The following is a 22,396-nucleotide window of genomic DNA, read 5'->3' as shown; positions in this document are numbered from 1 at the left end:
CTGAGGGCCAGGTGAAGAGCGAACTTGGCTTCAGTTATGCAACACACAATTCCCCTGTGTGATGACTGCAATGACTCCAACCAGCAAAGCTTCCCCAAACCATCTCACTACCATCCCCATGCTTGACTGTTGGTATGAGGTTCTTATTGTGGAATGCAGTGTTAGGTTTTTGCCAGGCATAATGGGACCCATGTCATTCAAAAAGTTGACTAAAGTTTGCCTAAAAGCACCTGGATTATCATCAAGACTCTTGGTGATAATGCTCTGTGGACAGATGATTGAAAAGTATAATTTTTGGATGACATGGGTGCCACAATGCCTGTCAAAAGCCAAACACTGCATTCCACAGGAATAACCTCATACCAGGTCGCAGTTGTAAATGAGAACTTGTTCTCAACTGGCCAACAGGGTTAAATAAAGGTGAAATAAATAAAAAATAAATAAAAAATGTCAGGCCATCCGTCTGTGAGCTGAAGCTGAAGTGCAGTTGGGTCATGCAACAAGACAATGATCCAAAACACATAATCATAAGCAACAAATTTGAAGTTTTGGAATGGCCTCGTCAAAGTCCAGACCTAATCCCAATGTAGATGTTGTGGAAAGGACTTGAAACAAGCAGTTCAAACTTGATAAAACACAAGTGTGTTGGAAGAGTGGGAAGAGTGGGAAGAGTGGGAAGAGTGGGCCAAAATTCCTCCACAGCGACACGGGAGACGCATAGTCACAATATAATCATGATGAACACATAGTGACAAACAATTTATTTTCCAGCATGATGGAGCACCTTTCCATAAGGAAAAAGTAATAACTAAGTTGCTCAGGGAACAACATATCAATACTTTGGGTCCAAGGCCAGGAAACTCCCCAGACCTTAATCCCATTGAAAACTTGTGGTCAATCCTCAAGTGGCAGGTGGACAAGCAAAAACCCACAAATTCTGACAAACTCCAAGCATTGATTATGCAAGAATGGGCTGCCATCAGTCAGGATGTGGCCCAGAAGTTAATTGACAGCATGCCAGGGCAGATTGCAGAGGTCTTGAAAAATAAGGGTAAACACTGCAAATATTGACTCTTTGCATCAACTTCATGTAATTGTCAATAAAAGCATTTGACACTTATGAAATGCTTGTAATTAAACTCCATATTCCATAGTAACTTCTGACAAAAATATCTAAAGACACTGAGGCAACAGACTTTGTGAAAATGTATATTTGTGTCATTCTCAAAACCTTTGGCCACGACTGCATGTACCTACTGCCTGGCCTCTGTGACCTCATGCATTCCCATTACTTTGTGAGGCACATGAGGGCAATAACCCTGTAGTAGGAATGTGCCTGAACACTCATGTCACTGCAGACATCTGAGATATGCCCCCACTCCGCAGTCACCTTTACCATTTCCTGGAGAACAACAAAACACAGTCCATCCTGGACGCTTTACAGTGAGGTGTGTGTGTGCGTCAGAGTCTCAGAGTCTCCATCTACAGGACCTTCTGCAGTCTCTCTCTCTCTCTCTCTCTCTCTCTCCCTCCCTCTCCCCTCTCTCTCTCTCTCTCTCTCTCTCTCTCTCTCTCTCTCTCTCTCTCTCTCTCAAGGCGATGTGTGTTAGTATTAGTGAGAGAAACAAGGGGAGCTTATTGTCTGCCCCTGCCTCCCCTTGTGGCCCAGACAGACAGACAGACAGACAGACAGAGAGAGAAAGAGTTGTTTACTCTCATTTTCCTCTCCACAGCTGTACTGAGCCTGTTGGCCAATAAAACAGGCATGATAACTACCCTGTGTGTGTGTGTGTGTGTGTGTGTGTGTGTGTGTGTGTGTGTGTGTGTGTGTGTGTGTGTGTGTGTGTGTGTGTGTGTGTGTGTGTGTGTGTGTGTGTGTGTGTGTGTGTGTTTGTGTGTGTGTGAATTTACATTCTAAATAAGTAGACTTATAACTCTCACTATGGTAGACCACAAACAGCTGAGCACCAGTCTTCCTAGCTTTAGGGAAGAAGAGAGACACTGAGAAAATAAAAAGAGAAAGGTGCAGTAGAGAAGAGCGAAAAAAAACTCTGAACCTTGTCTGCTGAGTGGTTAAACATCTGAGCTTTTACATTAATGAGAGAAACAAAAAGGAAAATATTAATCCTTGGGAGAGAGAAGGGAGAGAGAAGTGGTCTTTAATGCTTTAGGGAGAGAGAGAGCAAGGGAGAGAGAGAGGAGATGGAGAGACATAAAGAGAAAGATGGAGAGACTTAGGGGAAGAGAGAGAGAGGGGAGTGATCTTTACTGCTGGAGGGAGAGAGAGGGAGAAGGGGTCAGAGAAGCTCAGCTGCAGTGGAATAGAGGAGTGGGTTTAAGCAGGAGAGTAAACAGATGTAAATTCTAAGATGGCAGACGTTGGGAGCCATCCAAAGGGCAAACACTTTTTTTCTTCCTCCTATTTTCTCTCCCTAAAGGTTGAGATTAATTAACCTGTAATTCTATCTCTCTCTCTCTCTCTACTCTCTCTCTCTCTCTCTCTCTCTCTCTCTCTCTCTCTCTCTCTCCCTCTCTCTCTCTCTCTCTCTCTCTCTCTCTCTCTCTCTCTCTCTCTCTCTCTCTCTCTCTCTCTCTCTCTCTCTCTCTCTCCTACTCTCTCTCTCTCTCTCTCTCTCTCTCTCTCTCTCTCTCGTAGTTGAGAGGTTGTGTGGAGGGCTCTGTCCTTAGGTATTTTCTTGATTCTTTCCTTTTGTCTTTTCTTTCAAATTTTTTTTTCTATGGTTTAAGACACAGTTAATTTAACAGTACCCACAGTTGTTTTTCAAAGTTAATATGGAGAAAGAGGACAGAGTTTTAGTTCCCTGGCCCAGATGTCCCTAACCCAGATGTCCCCTGGCCGTTTAAGTTTTATAAAAACTTATGTGGAATAATTGGAATGGACCTCTTTTGCATGTTGTGTCAGGGTAGGAGAGTTGCAGATGAGCTGCTGTCAGGAGGTTCAGACTCTTCAGCCCAAAAAAAGGGGACTTGTGTGAACTTAAGAACTGGAGGCCTGTGGCATTGCTCTGTGCAGACTACAATATATTTTCCAAGGTCCTCGCTAACAAAAATCCCATCTTGACTCTAAAGTACTTAGTACCTGTTTGGGATAGGGGGCAGAATTTTCACATTCGGATGAAAAGCATGCCCAGAGTAAACTTCCTGCTACTCAGGCCCAGAAGCTAATATATGCTAATATTTGGATAGAAAACACTCTGACTTTTCTAAAACTGTTTGAATGATGTCTGTGAGTATAACAGAGCTCATATAGCAGGTGAAAACATGAGAAAAATCCAACCAGGAAGTGGGAAATCTGAGATTTGTAGTTTCTCAACTCATTGCCTTTCTAATATAGAGTGTAAATGGGGTTATATTGCACTTCCTAAAGCTTCCACTAGATGTCATCAGTCTTTAGAACCTTGTTTCAGGCTTCTACTGTGAAGGGGGAGAGAATGAGAGCTGTTTCAATCAGGTGTCTGGCAGAAGGCCATGAGCTGGTCACGTGCGTGGCTGTGAGAGCCACCTGCATTCCATTGCATTTCTAAAGACAAAAGAATTGTCCGTTTGAAACATTATTGAAGATTTATGTTAAAAACATCCTAAAGATTGATTCTATACATTGTTTGACATGCTTCTACGAACTGTAATATAACTTTATGTACTTTTCATCTGAACTTTCACCTGGACTTGCCAGCGCCTCGTGAGTTTGGATTTGTGAACTAAACACACTTAAAAAAGGAGGTATTTGGACAGAAATTATGGACTCTATCAAACAAAACAAACATTTACTATGGAACTGGGATTCCTGGGAGTGCATTCTGATGGAGATCATCAAAGGTAAATTAATATTTATAATGCTATTTCTGACTTTTACTGACTCCACAACATGGAGGGTATCTGTATGGCTTGTTTTTGTGTCTGAGCACTGTACTCAGGTTATTGCATGGTTTGCTTTTTCCGTAAAGCTTATTTGAAATCTAACACAGCAGTTGCATTAAGGAGAAGGATATCTTTAATTCTGTGAATAACAATTGTATCTTTTATCAAAGTTTATGATGAGTATTTCTGTAAATTGATGTGGCTCTCTGCAAGTTCTCCAGATGTTTTTGAGGCACAACATTACTGAACATACCGCGGCAATGTAAACTGAGATTTTTGGATATAAATATGAACTTTATCGAACAAAACATACATGTATTGTGTAACATGAAGTCCTATGAGCGCCATCTGATGAAGATCATCCAAGGTTAGTGATTCATTTTATCTCTATTTCTGCTCTCTGCCTGAATTTCGCGCTCAACATCGCGGATGTTGTTCAGCGGATGTAGCCTTAAGAAGATAAGGACCAGACATATTGTGTACCGGGATGCTCAATCACGGATGTTCAACTTTTTCTTAATCAGGGACATGTTGGACTTGTCGAGAGTTTCTAATGAGTTTCTTTTAGACCAAGAGAAAGCTTTTGGTAGAGTGGACCATGAGTATCTGTTTACTGTGATATCTATGTTTGGGTTTGGGGAAAGGTTTTTGGCCTGTGTAAAGATGTTGTATGCTTGGGCGTCATGTATGGTCAAGGTGTGAGGGCGGCTCAGTAGGCCAGTCTGTGTGAGGCGGGGCATTAGACCAGGATGCCCTCTATTGGGGCAGTTATATACACTAGCCAATTAGCCTTGTTGGGCCTGCTACGCAAGATACTATAGGCAGTGTGCTGGACAGGCACGGGTGTGTTGACAGGCATGGCAGTGTCAGCGTATGCAGATTAAGTTTCTGTGATGGTCAGGGATGGGAGGGATATGCAGGCACTAGAGACTAGCCTGAAGGTGTACGAGGGAGCTTCATCAGCTAAGGTGAACTGGGGCAAGAGCAAAGCTCAGTTATGTGGTGCATGGGAGGATAGGTAGCCCAAGCTCTGCTTACAGGGTGTTTGGAGTGGGGTTGTGAACAGCTTAACATTTTGGGGGTGTAACTGGGCTTGGAGAGGTGGGTCAGGAAGAACTGGGTGGGACTGTCACAGGCAGTGGTGTCAAGACTGGCTAGGTGGAGGTGGCTCCTGTCCCAAGTGTCATATAGAGGGAGGGTGCTGATAATCAACAACCTGGCGGCCCCAGATTTTCAAGAGGTTTTAATCCACCTGTCGTCTCAGATTTTGAAAATATGTTTTACAGCGAAAGCAATCCAAGCGTTTGTCTAAGTTTATCGATCGCCCGACAAAACATTATGTACACTTAGTATTAAGTAGCTTGGTCACGAAAATCAGAAAAGCAATCAAATTATTTGCTTACCTTTGATGAAAAGCCTGCCCAAATTAAACGGCCTGCTACTCGGGCCCAGAAGATATGATAGGCATAAAACTGGTAGATTTGGATAGAAAACACTCTAAAGTTTCCAAAACTGTTAAATAGTGTCTCTGAGTATAACATAACTGATTTAGCAGGCAAAAACCTAACCTGGTTTTGTAGTTTTCTATTCAATGCCATTACAGTATTCATTGACTTAGGACTCTAATTGCAGTTCCTATGCCTTCCACTAGATGTCAACAGTCTTTAGAAATTGTTTCAGGCTTGTATTCTTATAAATGAGGGAGTAAAGACCAGTGCATTTCTTGTTTACCTTTTATATTGATGACGTTATTGTCCAGTTGAAATATTATAGATCATTTAGGCTAAAAAACTACCCGAGGATTGAATATAAACATCGTTTGACATGTTTCTATGAACTTTACGGATACAATTTGGATTTTTTGTCTGATTGTTTTGACTGCGTTTGAGCCTGTGGATTACTGAAGAAAACGCGCTAACAAAACAGAGGTTTTTGGATTTAAAGAGACTTCATCAAACAAAAGGAACATTTATTGAGTAAATTAATGTCTTCTGATTGCCACCATATGAAGATCATCAAAGGTAAGGGATTAATTGTATCTCTATTTCTGAGTTTTGTAACGCTTCTGCTTGGCTGGTTACTGTTTGTAATAATTTGTCAACTGGGCTGTGTTCTGGGCTAGGTATGCTTTCGCCGAAAAGCATTTTATAAATATGACACTGTGGTTGGTTTAACAAAAAGTTAATCATTAAACATATGTAAAATATGTTTTGTTTTCTGAATTTTTATAATGAGCATTTCTGTATTTGAATTTGGCGCTCTGCAATCTCACTGGATGTTGGCCAGATGGGACACTCCACGTACCCTAGAGAAGTTAACTTCTTCTTAATCCAACCGTATTGTTAGATTTTAAAAAGGCTTTACGGCAAAAGCATACCATGTGATTATCTGAGGACAGCGTCCCACATCAAAATGATTTTTCAACCAGCACAGGCGTCACAAAATCACAAATAGCGAATATATAAATCACTTACCTTTGAAGATCTTCCTCTGTTTGCAATCCCAAGGGTCCCTGCTACACAATGAATGCTTGTTTTGTTCAATAAAGTCCTTCTTTATATCCAAAAAAGTAATTTTAGTTGGCGCCAATGATCTCATTAATCCACTCATTCAACATGCATACAAACGAATCCAAAAAGTTACCGGTAAAGATTGTCCAAACAAGTCAAACTATGTTTCTAACTAATCCTCAGGTACTCTAATATCTAAATAAATTATAATATTTAAGACGGAGAATAGTATGTGCAATAGGGAAGATAAATAACAAAGAGCGCGCACCTCATTCACTTGTCAATAAGACTACTTGTCTAATGAGAGACACCTTGGAAAAACTACAATTTCTTGCTCATTTTTCAAAAAACAAGCCTAAAACCCTTTCTAAAGACTGCTGACATCTAGTGGAAGCCATAGGAACTGCAATCTGGGTCCTATCTATTTGTATATCCCATAGCCTAGCATTGAAATGGTCTGTGACCTCAAAAAAAAAAAGATTTCCGGGTGGATTTCCCTCAGGTTTTCACCTGCCATATAAGTTCTGCTATACTCACAGACAACACTTCAGAGTGTTTTCTATCCAATGCTACCAATTATATGCATATCCCAGCTTCTGGGCCTGAGTAACAGGCAGTTTACGTTGGGAACGTCAGTCATTCAAAATTCGGAACAATAACCAGTATGCCAAAAAAGTTGTAACAGTTTTTTGGTTACTACATGATTCCATATGTGTTATTTCATAGTTTTAATTATTTCACTATTATACTACAATGTCGCAAATTGTAAAAATTAAGAAAAAAACCCTTGAATGAGTAGGTGTGTCCAAAGCATTGACTGGTACTGTACAGTATGGTACATGTGTCGTGTGCTCTGGGTAATGTCAAATTTACACACAGACACCTAACACACATAAACACTTACAATATGCAAAGCACAAGACCATGACAACAAAACTGTGACATGAATACATTGTTATGTGCTGATCATTAGAGTATAGAGTTAAATTTAAATATCTAGGCTACTGTTTCCTGTGAATGATCCTTTCACAGTTGCTACATACAGGGTAATGCTCCTTGTGTGAGTATATGTGTGTGTTTGTGTGTGTGTGTGAGAGATTGTGTGATAGCGAGAGTGTGGATTTATCTCATTAGAGGCTGATATACGAGTGCTTCTGGATTCGATGCATCCATAGCAAGCTCCTGGACCTCATTCCAAAATGGATCCTGTTCCTATATGGTGCACTACTTTTAACATAACTTTTGTCAAAACTAGTGCACTATATAGGGGATAGGGTACAATTTGGGATGCAGACCCTGCTGTAGGGGCTGGTCAGGGGACCCCATTACCCTCATCAGCCCAACCCATTACCCTTATCACCCCTCATCACCCCCCTCACCACCACCCACCACCCATCACCCAAATCAAATCAAATCAAATATCTCAAAGTGCTGTACAGAAACCCAGCCTAAAACCCCAAACAGCAAGCAATGCAGGTGTAGAAGCACGGTGGCTAGGAAAAACTCCCTAGAAAGGCCAAAACCTAGGAAGAAACCTAGAGAGGAACCAGGCTATGAGGGGTGGCCAGTCCTCTTCTGGCTGTGCCGGGTGGAGATTATAACAGAACATGGCCAAGATGTTCAAATGTTCATAAATGACCAGCATGGTCAAATAATAATAATCACAGGCAGAACAGTTGAAACTGGAGCAGCAGCACGGCCAGGTGGACTGGGGACAGCAAGGAGTCACCTGCCCGGTAGTCCTGACGCATGGCCCTAGGGCTCAGGTCCTCTGAGAGAGAGAAAGAAAGAGAGAAAGAGAGAATTAGAGAGAGCATACTTAAATTCACACAGGACACCGCATAAGACAGGAGAAGTACTCCAGATATAACAAACTGACCCTACCCCCCCGACACAAACTACTGCAGCATAAATACTGGAGGTTGAGACAGGAGGGTTCAGGAGACACTGCCCCCCCCGGCCCACAACCACCCCACCACCCCCCCAGCCTACCCCATCACCCCCATCACCCCCAGACCACGCCCAGCCCACCCCACCCCATCACCCACAGCCCACCCCATCTCCCCCTTCACCCACAGCCCACCCCATCAACCCCTAAAATATCACAAAAATATTCAGTGGACCACTCTCTCCCCCGGCCCTGTTCCCTATCTCCTCATGCCCAAGTGCAATACTCTGAGGAGGGGTGGAGGGCTAGAGACAACTGGAGAGAGAGAACTGGAGAGAGAGAGAGAGAGAGAGAGACAGAGAGAGAGAGAGAGAGAACTGGAGAGAGAGAGAGAGAGAACTGGAGAGAGAGAACTGGCTAGAGAGAACTGGAGAGAGAGAGAGAACAGTTTCAACTGTTCTGCCTGTTCTGCCTTCTCTCTCTCTCTCTCTCTCTCTCCAGTTCTCTCTCTCCAGTTCTCTCTAGCCCTCCACCCCTCCTCAGAGAGAGAGAGAGAGAGAAGTGGAGAGAGACAGAGAGAAGTGGAGAGAGAGAGAGAGAGAGAGAGAGAGAGAGAGAGAGAGAGAAGGAGGGGTGTAGAAGGGGGATATAAATGTTTCATCCGTTTGAATGACAGGTTAAATTGGGATGGGATAATAATATTAATTTCCTTTCCTATTTTGGGGATTTAAGTTAAGAAATTAAATTCCACAAGCTCCCAGGTCTCAACAATAATTATACAGTGGTTGAGGGCAGACCTGTTTTCATGGTCACAATAATATTTGAAAGAGTTGGTTATGATCTGAAGAGAAAAGGTAAATATCTTACTGATTAATCAACACAAAGACAATTACTACTGACGGACAAAAAGCAGAGAGAAAAGTTTCAGGGTATTTGAATCATATTATTTCATATAAAATGGGTAGTGGTTATTTCGGGATTGGTTACAACAAGCCTGCCAATAAGGCCTTTCCTGAACAACAGTCTGCATGAGTATAAGTCACTTTGGATAAAAGCCTCTGCTAAACGGCATATATTATTATTATTGATATTATTTATATTATTATTCAATATATAGGGCACTACTTTTGACCAGTGACCATATGGTTCTGTTCAAAAGTAGTGCACTTTGTAGGGAATAGAGTGCCATTTGGGACTAATTTCGGAACGTTCATGCAAAATGCACACGCTGGACACAATGCAATATACATAAAGTCCTTAGAACTGCCAATTTTGAAATTGGAATGTTTTTTTGCTATTTTTGATTAGTTTATTGATTCTGTAGGTTTACAGGACTTCCCTTACCCTCCTGGTGTTACTGTAAGAAAAGACCCAGCTAACAAAACAAAAAACACCTCCAGACTCCATGTATTAAATGGTCCAGCTGTACACTACATGACACAAAGGTATGTGGACACCTGCCCATCCAACATCTCATTCCAAAATCATGGATATTAACATGGAGTTGGTCCCCCCTTTGCTGCTATAACAGCCTCCACTATTCTGGGAAGGCTTTCTAATAGATTTTGGAACATTGCTGCAGGGACTTGCTTCCATTCAGTCAGAAGCGCATTAGTGAGGTTGGGCACTGATGTTGGGCGATTAGGCCTGGCTTGCAGTTGGCATTCCAAATCCTCCCAAAGGTGTTCAATGTGGTTGAGGTCAGGGCTCTGTGCAGGCCAGTCAAGTTTTTCCACACTGATCTCGACAAATAATTTCTGTATGGAACTCGCTATGTGCACGTGGGCATTGTCATGCTGAAACAGGAAAGGCCCTTCCCCAAACTGTTGCCACAAAGTTGAAGCACAGACTTGTCTAGAATGTGATTGTATGCTGTAACGTTAATATTTCCCTTCACTGGAACTAAGGGGCCTAGCCCAAACCATGAAAAACAGCCACAGATCATTATTCCTCCTCCACTAAACTTTACAGTTGGCACTATGCATTCGGGCAGGTAGCATACACCTTGCATCCGCCAAACCCATATTCGTCCGTCGGACTGCTAGATGGTGAAGGGTGATTCATCACTCCAGAGAAGGCGTTTCCACTGCTCCAAAGTCCAATGGCTGTGAGCTTTACACCACTCCAGTCGATGCTTGGCATTGAACATGGTCATCTTAGGCTTGTGTGCGGCTGCTCGGCCATGGAAACCCATTTCATGAAGCTCCCGACGAACAGTTCTTGTGCTGACGTTGCTTCCAGAGGCAGTTTGGAACTCTGTAGTGAGTTTACTCGCTTCAGCACACGGCGGCCCCATTTTGTGAGATTGTGTGGCCTACCACTTCGCGCTGAGCCCCTGTTGCTCCTAGACTTTTCTAGGAGAGGCGTCCATATACTTTTGTATATATAGTGTATCATAGTGGCATCAGTAATGGTTGTTAAATGGGCAGATTGGGTCTGACTCTGACCATGGGAACACTTTAGCCATTAGCACCTCTAGTGAGGGTTTATGAAAACATTACATACTCTCTCCATGCATCCAGCACTCTGCCATCTAAGCAGCCAAGGATTACACACACACACACACACACACACACACACACACACACACACACACACACACACACACACACACACACACACACACACACACACACACACACACACACACGCGGACTAAACTAAAGCATACAGGCTGGCTGGCTGCTCCTACATCACTTTACATACCTTATCAGATACGGAGCGCCATTGAAGTTTGACATTGACCAAAAAAATCTGTTTTCCCAGCCGCTGTGTGAGGCAGCGTGTGTATGTGTTCATAAAGACCACCACTGTAGTAAAGATCTGGAAAGTGTGTGTGTGTTGTATTTTTAATTCAGGCCTGTTGAATCAGTTGAGTTGTAATGGCTTAATTGCCAAGGAACTCTAAGTCTAAAAAGGTCTACAAATAAAACAGCTTTTAGTTTGTTTTTACAAGACTTGCAGTTTGGGAAAATACCCAAAGAAACAGTCACAGTGATAACATGTCAACAAAGGCACCCAAGGTAATAATGAGAGAACTCACAGTGCATTTTCATATGTTACCAACAATTTTTTTAGGTCTTGAGAAATAAATTCAGAGATTGTGTGTTGCCCGATTGCTCCTAAGATATTTTCCTGTGAATAACATTTACTAATTATCTTAGACGGGTCAGCATCCTTTACTGATGCAAGCTTTATGTAATTTAATTAATGAAGCTCTCAAAGAGAGAGATGGAGAGAGGGAGAGGAAGGGAGAGAGAGAGGGAGAAAGAGAGGAAGGGTGAGAGAGAGAGAGAGAGAGAGAGACAGAGAGAGAGAAAGAGAGAGAGAGAGAGAGAGAGAGAGAGAGAGAAGAAAGAGAGGAAGGAGAGAGAGAGAGAGAGAGAGAGAGAGAGGGAGAAAGAGAGGAAGGGAGGGAGAGAGAGAGAGAGAGAGAAAGAGAGAGATGGAGAAAGGGAGAGAGAGAGGGAGAAAGAGAGGAAGGGAGAGAGAGAGAGAGAGAGAGAGAGAGAGAGAGGGAAGGAGGGACAGGGAGGGAGTGAGAGAGCAATTACACGAGAGAGAGGGAGGGAGAGAGTTTTAAAACAACAAAGGGAATAAGCAAAGGGACCCTTCACCCTCAGGAAAATGTATTTCATAATTTTAATTAATTAATGATGATAAAGGGGTGAAATATTCAGCAGGTGGTGTAGGCTACTTTCAGGGAGTTTGTGTACCATACAAAGTCTTTGGTATCAGAACATTCTACAGAACACCTTTTCTGTCACTCAATTTCACGGTAAGGTCTACACTTGTTGTATTCGGTGCATGTGACAAATAAAGTTTGTCAGTTCTGTCACTGACTCGGGTTTGTGTCCCAAAAATGTCTCCTTTCTCCTGAAGTGTTAACTTGATCACTTCGCATCATGGATTTGAAAGGAAATTACTGATATTTGGAAACTCCCTCTAGCCCTTGTCTACACCAATCCAATGCTTTTAAATTTGTAGGCAATAGTGAACAAGTGCATACTTCAGGAGGAAGGATAAGTTATTTGGACGCAAACTCTGACTCTGACTAATGTTCTTAGTGTTGTTCCCCTTGGTCTGGTTGAAGTGCTGTAACTAGCTATTCTCTAACGTTCTCTGGAGCACTTTCTTGTGAGGACGAGGATGTGGAGAACGCATAAAACATTACATTTGAGAAACACTCGCACACCCCCTACCGTATTACCTCACACTGCTCCTCCCCTACCGTATTACCTCACACTGCTCCTCCCCTACCGTATTACCTCACACTGCTCCTCCCCTACCGTATTACCTCACACTGCTCCTCCCCTACCGTATTACCTCACACTGCTCCTCCCCTACCGTATTACCTCACACTGCTCCTCCCCTACCGTATTACCTCACACTCCTCCCCTACCGTATTACCTCACACTGCTCCTCCCCTACCGTATTACCTCACACTGCTCCTCCCCTACCGTATTACCTCACACTGCTCCTCCTCCTCCCTACCGTATTACCTCACACTGCTCCTCCCCTACCGTATTACCTGACACTGCTCCTCCCCTACCGTATCCCCTACCTCACACTGCTCCTCCCCTACCGTATTACCTCACACTGCTCCTCCCTCCCCTACCGTATTACCTCACACTGCTCCTCCCCTACCGTATTACCTGACACTGCTCCTCCCCTACCGTATTACCTCACACTGCTCCTCCCCCCTACCGTATTACCTCACACTGCTCCTCCCCTACCGTATTACCTCTCCCCTACTGTATTACCTCACTGCCTCCCCTACTCCCCACTGCACTGCTCCTCCCCTACCGTATTACCTCACACTGCTCCTCCCCTACCATATTACCTCACACTGCTCCTCCCCTACCGTATTACCTCACACTGCTCCTCCCCTACCGTATTACCTCACACTGCAACTCCCCTACCGTATTACCTGACACTGCTCCTGTATCCTACTGTATTACCTCACTGCTCCTCCCCTACCGTATTACCTCACACTGCTCCTCCCCTACCGTATTACCTCACACTGCAACTCCCCTACCGTATTACCTCACACTGCTCCTCCCCTACTGTATTACCTCACACTGCTCCTCCCCTACTGTATTACCTCACACTGCTCCTCCCCTACTGTGTTACCTCACGCTGCATCTCCCCCTACAATTTTGTTTCTGGTGTCCTTTGACAGCTCTTTGGTCTTGGCCATAGTGGAGTTTGGAGTGTGACTGTTTGAGGTTGTGGACAGGTGTCTTTTATACGGATAACAAGTTCAAACAGGTGCCATTAATACAGGTAACGAGTGGAGGACAGAGGAGCCCCTTAAAGAAGAAATTACAGGTCTGTGAGAGTGAGAAATCTTGCTTGTTTGTAGGTGACCAAATACTTATTTTCCACCATAATTTGCAAATAAATTCATGAAAAATCTTACAATGTGATTTCCTGGATTTTTTTTCTCATTTTATCTGTCATAGTTGAAGTATACCTATGATGAAAATTACAGGCCTCTCTCATCTTTTTAAGTGGGAGAACTTGCACAATAGGAGGCTGACTAAAAACTTTTTTGCCCCACTGTAAGTATTTGATACATCAGAAAAGCAGAACTTAATATTTGCTACAGAAACCTTTGTTTGCAATTACAGAGATCATACATTTCCTGTAGTTCTTGACCAGGTTTGCACACACTGCAGCAGGGATTTTGGCCATCTCCTCCATACAGACATTCTCCAGATCCTTCAGGTTTCGGGGCTGTCGCTGGGCAATACGGACTTTCAGCTCCCTCCAAAGATTTTCTATTGGGTTCAGGTCTGGAGACTGGCTAGGCCACTCCAGAACCTTGAGATGCTTCTTACGGCGCCACTCCTTAGTTGCCCTGGCTGTGTGTTTCAGGTCATTGTCATGCTGGAAGACCCAGCCACGACCCATCTTCAATGCTCTTACTGAGGGAAGGAGGTTGTTGGCTAAGATCTTGCGATACATGGCCCCATCCATTCTCCCCTCAATACGGTGCAGTCGTCCTCTCCCCTTTGCAGAAAGGCATCCCCAAAGAATGATGTTTCCAGGTCCTGCCGTGTAGTTCTGGGCTGATCCCTCACCTTCCTCATGATAATTGATGCCCCACGAGGTGAGATCTTGTATGGAGCCCCAGACCGAGGGTGATTGACCGTCATCTTGAACTTCTTCCATTTTCTAATAATTGCGCCAACAGTTGTTGCCTTCTCACCAAGCTGCTTGCCTATTGTCCTGTAGCCCATCCCAGCCAGGTGCAGGTCTACAATTTTTTCCTGATGACCTTACAAAGCTCTCTGGTCTTGGCCATTGTGGAGAGGTTGGAGTCTGTTTGATTGAGTGTGTGCACAGGTGTCTTTTATACAAGTAACGAGTTCAAACAGGTGCAGTTAATTCAGGTAATGAGTGGAAAACAGCAGGGCTTCTTAAAGAAAAACTAACATGTCTGCGAGAGCCGGAATTCTTACTGGTTGGTAGGTGATCAAATACTTATGTCTTGCAATAAAATGCTAATTAATTACTTAAAAATCATACAATGTGATTTTCTGGATTTTTGTTTTAGATTCCGTCTCTCACAGTTGAAGTGTACCTATGATAAAAATGACAGACCTCTACATGCTTTGTAAGTAGGAAAACCTTCAAAATCGTCAGTGTATCAAATACTTGTTCTCTCCACTGTATACATAAAAACAAACTGTATGACCAGCAATAAAGCCAGTGTCTCTTGTTCAATGGTGGAGTACACGAGTGACACGAGTTGAACTTACGGGCGAAGAAACTGACGGGCCGATCCACTCGCTCCTCATCTTCCTGCAAGAGAACCGCACCTCTGTCTGTTCTTTCCTAGCACGCGTTTGCAGCTGCTGTTGCTAACTCAACGGCGAGGAGGTATCACTTCTGTAGTGAATAAGAGTTCAAAGTTCATACCATTCGCAACCAAAGCTCACGCTGAGGTTGGCTTAGTTCTGTAGTTGACATGTCAGTCCTTTTAACGCAGAGGCTGCAGACCTCACGTACTTGGAACAGCAGGTAACATTTTCGTCAAGGCTTTATATAGGAAGGGAGAGGAGGGCGTGTTTGAAAAGTTTATAACCCATGTCCCTTCACATGGGTGGGCCACTGATTGAGCAGAGCCCTAACCTTATGAAACCCCAAATCTCTCATTTGGAAGCTAAAATTACATTTAATCTCTTCACCAATAATTTTATATTCAAACATTTAAATTGAACAACAATTCCATGTGAATCCGATAACTACAATGTGCAGACTTTCCACTGTAGAGTTTATGTCATCTTATCATTGATGAGCATGTCTCAGATGACAACCGAACTGACATCATATTCATTAAGTACCACCGCATATGTTCAATTGGTCAGATTACCAGAATATAGTTAATTTCCCCCCACCTTCTGATGTTCCCAGAATCTCTATGTTAACCAAGGTGTTTGCAAATGTAACCTCAGTAGGGTAGAGAGGGGAAACAGGGGGGAAGAAGTATTTATGACTGTCATAAACCTACCCCCCAGGCCAACGTCATGACAACTGGGATATGACTAAAGAGTTAATCAGGGTAAACTGGGATGTGACTAAAGAGTTAGTTAGGGGATTTTTCCACAGGTATTTTCCTTTCCATGGCAGCAAGATTTGATCTATTTTTACAAACTTTCTTTTCAATACTTTCTATTATTGGAGTGAGATCATTTGTTTTGGGATATGTATACCGGGTATGTCCACATCACCATCAGACCATTTTACTGGTAAACTGCACAGTAATGTAAAAGTTACATTTTTTTGTGATCCAATACGTAATATAGTACACTTAGCATAATGTGGTTGTACACCAGAGAGGTTAGAACAAGGATCTAGATCCTCTATCAGGCTGTGGAGGGATCCAAAATGTGGCTTTAAAAGAAAACATGATTCATCAGCGTACCATGACACCTTTGTTTTTATGCACCGGATTTCTAGGCCCTTGACATTATTGTTGGATCTGAGTTTAATGGCTGACATTTAAAGGCCATGATAATTAGATGTGTCAATAGCCAATAGTGGACAAACTTGTTTTATTCCTCTTAACAGTTTAAAACTTTCTGAGAAGAAGCCACTATTTACTATTTTACACCTATAGTTGCTCTACATGACTTTAACCCGTTTTATAAAAGATTCTCCAAAAATGAAAGATTCTAGGCTTTTATACATAAACTCCAGTCGTACTTTATCAAAAGCCTTTTCAAAGTCAGATATTATTAGCAGGCCTGGTTCCCTGATTTTTCATAGTGTTCTATTGTTTCCAGTACTTGTGTTATATTATCTCCATTGTATAGTCCATGTAAAAAAAACCTCTCTGATTAGAGTGAATAATATCTGACAAAACCTTTTATGCACTATGCATTTTGCTAGAACTTTTGCATCACAACACCATAGTGTCAGGGGACACCAATTTTTTAAATGGACTGGATCTTTATATTCACCACTGTTTCTATAATAATGAAATCAGACATTCTTGTTGAGTGTCCGATAATCTACCATTTAATAGGAGTCTTTAAAACATGTAAATTACAGTCCTCTAAGTATATAAAAAAAGGTTTGGTATATTTCTAATATCCACGCAAACTCAGTAAGAGTAATGTATATTTATTTTACTAGACAAGTCAGTTAAGAACAAGTTCTTATTTTCAATGACAGCCTAGGAACAGTGGGTTAACTGGCCTAGGAACAGTGGGTTAACTGGCCTAGGAACAGTGGGTTAACTGGCCTAGGAACAGTGGGTTAACTGCCTGTTCAGGGGCAGAACGACAGATTTTACCTTGTCAGCTCGGGGGTTTGAACTTGCGGTCCGAATGCATTCTGTCCCCTATCAACACTTTTTAAACTTTTGGTGCCAATGAGAATGACATAAGAAAGTGGTCAAGACGACAAGCTTAATTTAGCCTCCGCCATGTAAACTCAGCAAAAAAAGTAACATCCTCTCACTGTCAACTGCATTTATTTTCAGCAAACTTAACATGTGTACATATTTGTATGAACATAACAAGATTCAACAACGGAGAAATAAACTGAACAAGTTCCACACACATGTGACTAAAAGATATTTAATAATGTGTCCCTGAACAAAGGGGGGGTCAAAATCAAAAGTAACTGTCAGCAGGCCACCAACTGCATTAAGTACTGCAGTGTATCTCCTCCTCATGGACTGCACCATATTTGCCAGTTCCTGCTGTGAGATGTTACCCCACCAAGGCACCTGGCAGTTCTATTTTCCTGACGGGCCGCCCCCAGTTGGTGAGGGTAGGAAACAACATCTCCAACCCGCTGATCCTCAAAGCTGGGGCCCCACAAGGGTGCGTTCTCAGCCCTCTCCTGTACTCCCTGTTCAGTGTGATTTCTTTATGGTTCATTTACGGTATTTAAAACCACCATGACTGCGTGGCCATGCATGCCTCCAACTCAATCATCAGGTTTGCAGACGACACTACAGTGGTAGGCTTGATTACCAACAACAACGAGACGGCCTACAGAAAGGAGGTGAGGGCCCTCGGAGTGTGGTGTCAGGAAAATAACTTCACACTCAATGGTAACAAAATAAAGGAGATGATCGTGGACTTCAGGAAACAGCAGAGGGAGCACCCTCCTATCCACATCGACAGAACAATAGTGGAGAAGGTGGAAAGTTTTAAGGTCCTCGTCGTACACATCACGGACAAACTGAAATGGTCCACCCACACAGACAGCGTGGTGAAGAAGGCGCAGCAGCACATCTTCAACCTCAGGAGGCTGAAGAAATTCAGCTTGTCACCAAAACACTCACAAACTTTTACAGATGCACAATCAAGAGCATCCTGTCTGGGGTGCATCACCTCCTGGTACGGCAACTGCTCCTCCCACAAACGTAAGGCTTTCCAGAGCGTAGTGAGGTCTGCACAACGCATCACTGGGGGCAAACTACCTGCCCTCCAGGACACCTACACCACCCGATGTCACAGGAAGGCCAAAAAGATCATCAAGGACAACAACCACCCGAGCCACTGCCTGTTCACCCCGCTATGATCCAGAAAGAGAGGTCAGTACAGGTCCATCAAAGCTGGGACCGAGAGACTGAAAAACAGCTTCTATCTCAAGGCCATCAGACTGTTAAACAGCCACCACTAACATTGAGTGGCTTCTGCCAACACACTGTCAATGACTCTACTCCAGCCACTTTAATCATGGGAATTGATGGGAAATGATGTAAATATATCACTAGCCACTTTAAACAATGCTACCTTATATAATGTTACTTACCCTACATTATTCATCTCATATGCATACGTAGATACTGTACTCTATATCATCGACTGCATCCTTATGTAATACATGTATCACTAGCCACTTTAACTATGCCACTTGGTTTACATACTCATCTCATATGTATATACTGTACTCGATATCATCTACTGTATCTTGCCTATGCTGCTCTGTACCATCACTCATTCATATATCCTTATGTACATATTCTTTATCCCCTTACACTGTGTATAAGACAGTAGTTTTTTTTTGGAATTGTTAGTTAGATTACTTGTTCGTTATTACTGCATTGTCGGAACTAGAAGCACAAGCATTTCGCTACACTCGCATTAACATCTGCTAACCATGTGTATGTGACAAATAAAATTTGATTTGATTTGATTTGAAAAGCAGTGGTTCGCGCTTTCAGTTCCACACGAATGCTGCCATCAATCCACGGTTTCTGGTTAGGGAATGTTTTAATCGTTGCTATGGGAACGACATCTTCAACGCACGTTCTAATGAACTCGCACACCGAATCAGCGTATTCGTCAATGTTGTTGTCTGACGCAATACGAAACATCTCCCAGTCCACGTGATGGAAGCAGTCTTGGAGTGTGGAGTCAGCTTGGTCGGACCAGCGTTGGACAGACCTCAGCGTGGGAGCTTCTTGTTTTAGTTTCTGTCTGTAGGCAGGGATCAACAAAATGGAGTCGTGGTCAGCTTTTCCAAAAGGGGGCGGGGCAGGGCCTTATATGCGTCGCGGAAGTTAGAGTAACAATGATCCAAGGTCTTTCCACCCCTGGTTGCGCAATCGATATGCTGATAAAATTTAGGAGTCTTGTTTTCAGATTAGCCTTGTTAAAATCCCCAGCTACAATGAATGCAGCCTCCGGATAAATCGTTTCCAGTTTGCAGAGAGTTAAATAAAGTTCGTTCAGAGCCATCGATGTGTCTGCTTGGGGGGATATATACGGCTGTGATTATAATCGAAGAGAATTCTCTTGGTAGATAATGCGGTCTACATTTGATTGTGAGGAATTCTAAATCAGGTGAACAGAAGGATTTGAGTTCCTGTATGTTTCTTTCATCACACCATGTCACGTTAGTCATAAGGCATACGCCCCCGCCCCGCCCCTCTTCTTACCAGAAAGATGTTTGTCTCTGTCGGCGCGATGCGTGGAGAAACCCGTTGGCTGCACCACCTCGGATAGCGTCGTTCCAGTGAGCCATGTTTCCGTGAAGCATAGAACGTTACAGTCTCTGATGTCCCTCTGGAATGCTACCCTTGCTCGGATTTCATCAACCTTGTTGTCAAGAGACTGGACATTGGCAAGAAGAATGCTAGGGAGTGGTGCACGGTGTTCCCGTCTCCGGAGTCTGACCAGAAGACCGCCTCGTTTCCCTCTTTTTCGGAGTTGTTTTTTTGGGTCGCTGCATGGAATCCACTCCGCTGTCCTGTTTGTAAGGCAGAACACAGGATCCGCGTCGTGAAAAACATATTCTTGGTCGTACTGATGGTGAGTTGAAGCTGATCTTATATTCAGTAGTTCTTCTCGACTGTATGTAATGAAACCTAAGATGACCTGGGGTACTAATGTAAGAAATAACACGTAAAAAAACAAAAAACTGCATAGTTTCCTAGGAACGCGAAGCGAGGCGGCCATCTCTGTCGGCGCCGGAAGTGCTGTCGCCACCGCTACCACCACTACCAGCATCACTACTACTACCACCACCAACATCACCACCACCGCTACCACCACTACCAGCATCACTGCTACTACCACCACCACCAATACCACCGCCACTAACCACTTCCACCACCACTACTACCATCACCACCGCCGCTAACCACCACAACAACCGTCACCACTACCACCACCACAACCATCACCACTACCACGACTACCACCACCACTACCACCGCTACCACCACCATCACCCCCACCACTACCAACATTACCATCACCAACCACTTCCACCACCACCACCATCACTACTACTTCCACCACCACCATTACCACCGCCGCTAACCACCACCACCACCGTCACCACTACCACCACCACAACCACCACCACTACCAACAACACTACCACCATCACCACTACCACCACCACCGTCATCACCACCATCATCACCACGACCACCAGCACTACCACCACCACCACCATCCCCATCAATACCAGCACAAACTTCACCATCACCACCACCCTCATCACCACTACCACCTGCACTACCACCACAATCACCACCACTGTCATCACCACCACCACCACTATCACCATCACCACAACCACCATGATCACAAACGGCATCATCACCATCACCACCACCGTCATCACCACCATCATCACCCACACCATCACCGCCACCACCACCACTACCACCGCCACTAACCACCACCACCACAACCACTACTACCATCACCACCACCGCTACCACCACCACCACTACTACCATAACCACTACCACTACTACCACCATCATCACCACTACTACCACTACTACTACCATCACCGCTACCACCACCACCAACCACCACTACTACCACTATTACCACCACCACTACCACCACTACCATCACCACCACTACCACCACTTCCACCACCACCACCACTTCTACTACCACCACCACCCCAGCACCACTACTACCACAACCACCATCACCACTTACACCACCACAACCATCACCATCACTTTCACCACAAACATCACCACCACCACCACTTCCACAACTGCCACCACCACTACCACCATCACCACTTTCACCACCTCCATCACTACCACCATCACCACTTCCCCCACCACCACCACCATCACCATCACTGCCACCATCACTACTACCACCACTACCAACACCACCACTACCACCATCACTGCCACCACCACAACTACCACCACCATCATCACCACCACTTCTACTACCACCACCACCCCAGCACCACTACTACCACAACCACCATCACCACTTACACCACCACAACCATCATCATCACTTTCACCACTAACATCACCACCACTACCACCGACACCATCACCACTTCCCCCACCACCACCACCATCACTGCCACCAACACTACCACCACCACCACCACCACTTCTACCACCAACATCACTACCACCATCACCACCAACATCACTACCACCACCATCACTGCCACCACCACAACTACCACCACCACCACCACCATCATCACCACTAATTACACCACCACCACCATCCCCATCAATACCAGCACAAACTTCACCATCACCACCACCCTCATCACCACTACCACCTGCACTACCACCACAATCACCACCACTGTCATCACCACCACCACCACTATCACCATCACCACAACCACCATGATCACAAACGGCATCATCACCATCACCACCACCGTCATCACCACCATCATCACCCACACCATCACCGCCACCACCACCACCATTACCACCGCCACTAACCACCACCACTACCACCACAACTACCATCACCACCACTACCACCGACACCATCACCACTTCCCCCACCACCAACACCATCACTGCCACCAACACTACTACTACCACCACCACCACTTCTACCACCAACATCACTACCACCATCACCACCATCACCACCAACATCACTACCACCATCACTGCCACCACCACAACTACCACCACCACCAACACCACCACCACTACCACTAATTACACCACCACTACCACCACCATCACAACTACCACTACCACCACCACCACCACCATCACTACCACCATCACCACTACCACCACCATCACTGCCACCATCACTACCACTGACACCATCACCACTTCTACCACCACCATCACTACCACCATCACCACCACCACCATCACTACCATCAT

General features: G+C 44.2%; 1 pseudogene; it reads left to right on the top strand.

The window, feature by feature from the left end:
• Window positions 1-1,369: 1,369 nt before the first annotated feature.
• The window catches only part of LOC121846991, a 30,052-nt pseudogene continuing 9,025 nt past the window's right edge, over window positions 1,370-22,396 (top strand).

Source organism: Oncorhynchus tshawytscha, linkage group LG08 (assembly GCF_018296145.1).
Source record: "Oncorhynchus tshawytscha isolate Ot180627B linkage group LG08, Otsh_v2.0, whole genome shotgun sequence".
In the NCBI taxonomy this organism is placed as follows: domain Eukaryota; kingdom Metazoa; phylum Chordata; class Actinopteri; order Salmoniformes; family Salmonidae; genus Oncorhynchus; species Oncorhynchus tshawytscha.
The sequence above is the reverse complement of the archived record's forward strand: the minus strand, read 5'-3'. Positions and strand labels throughout refer to the sequence as shown.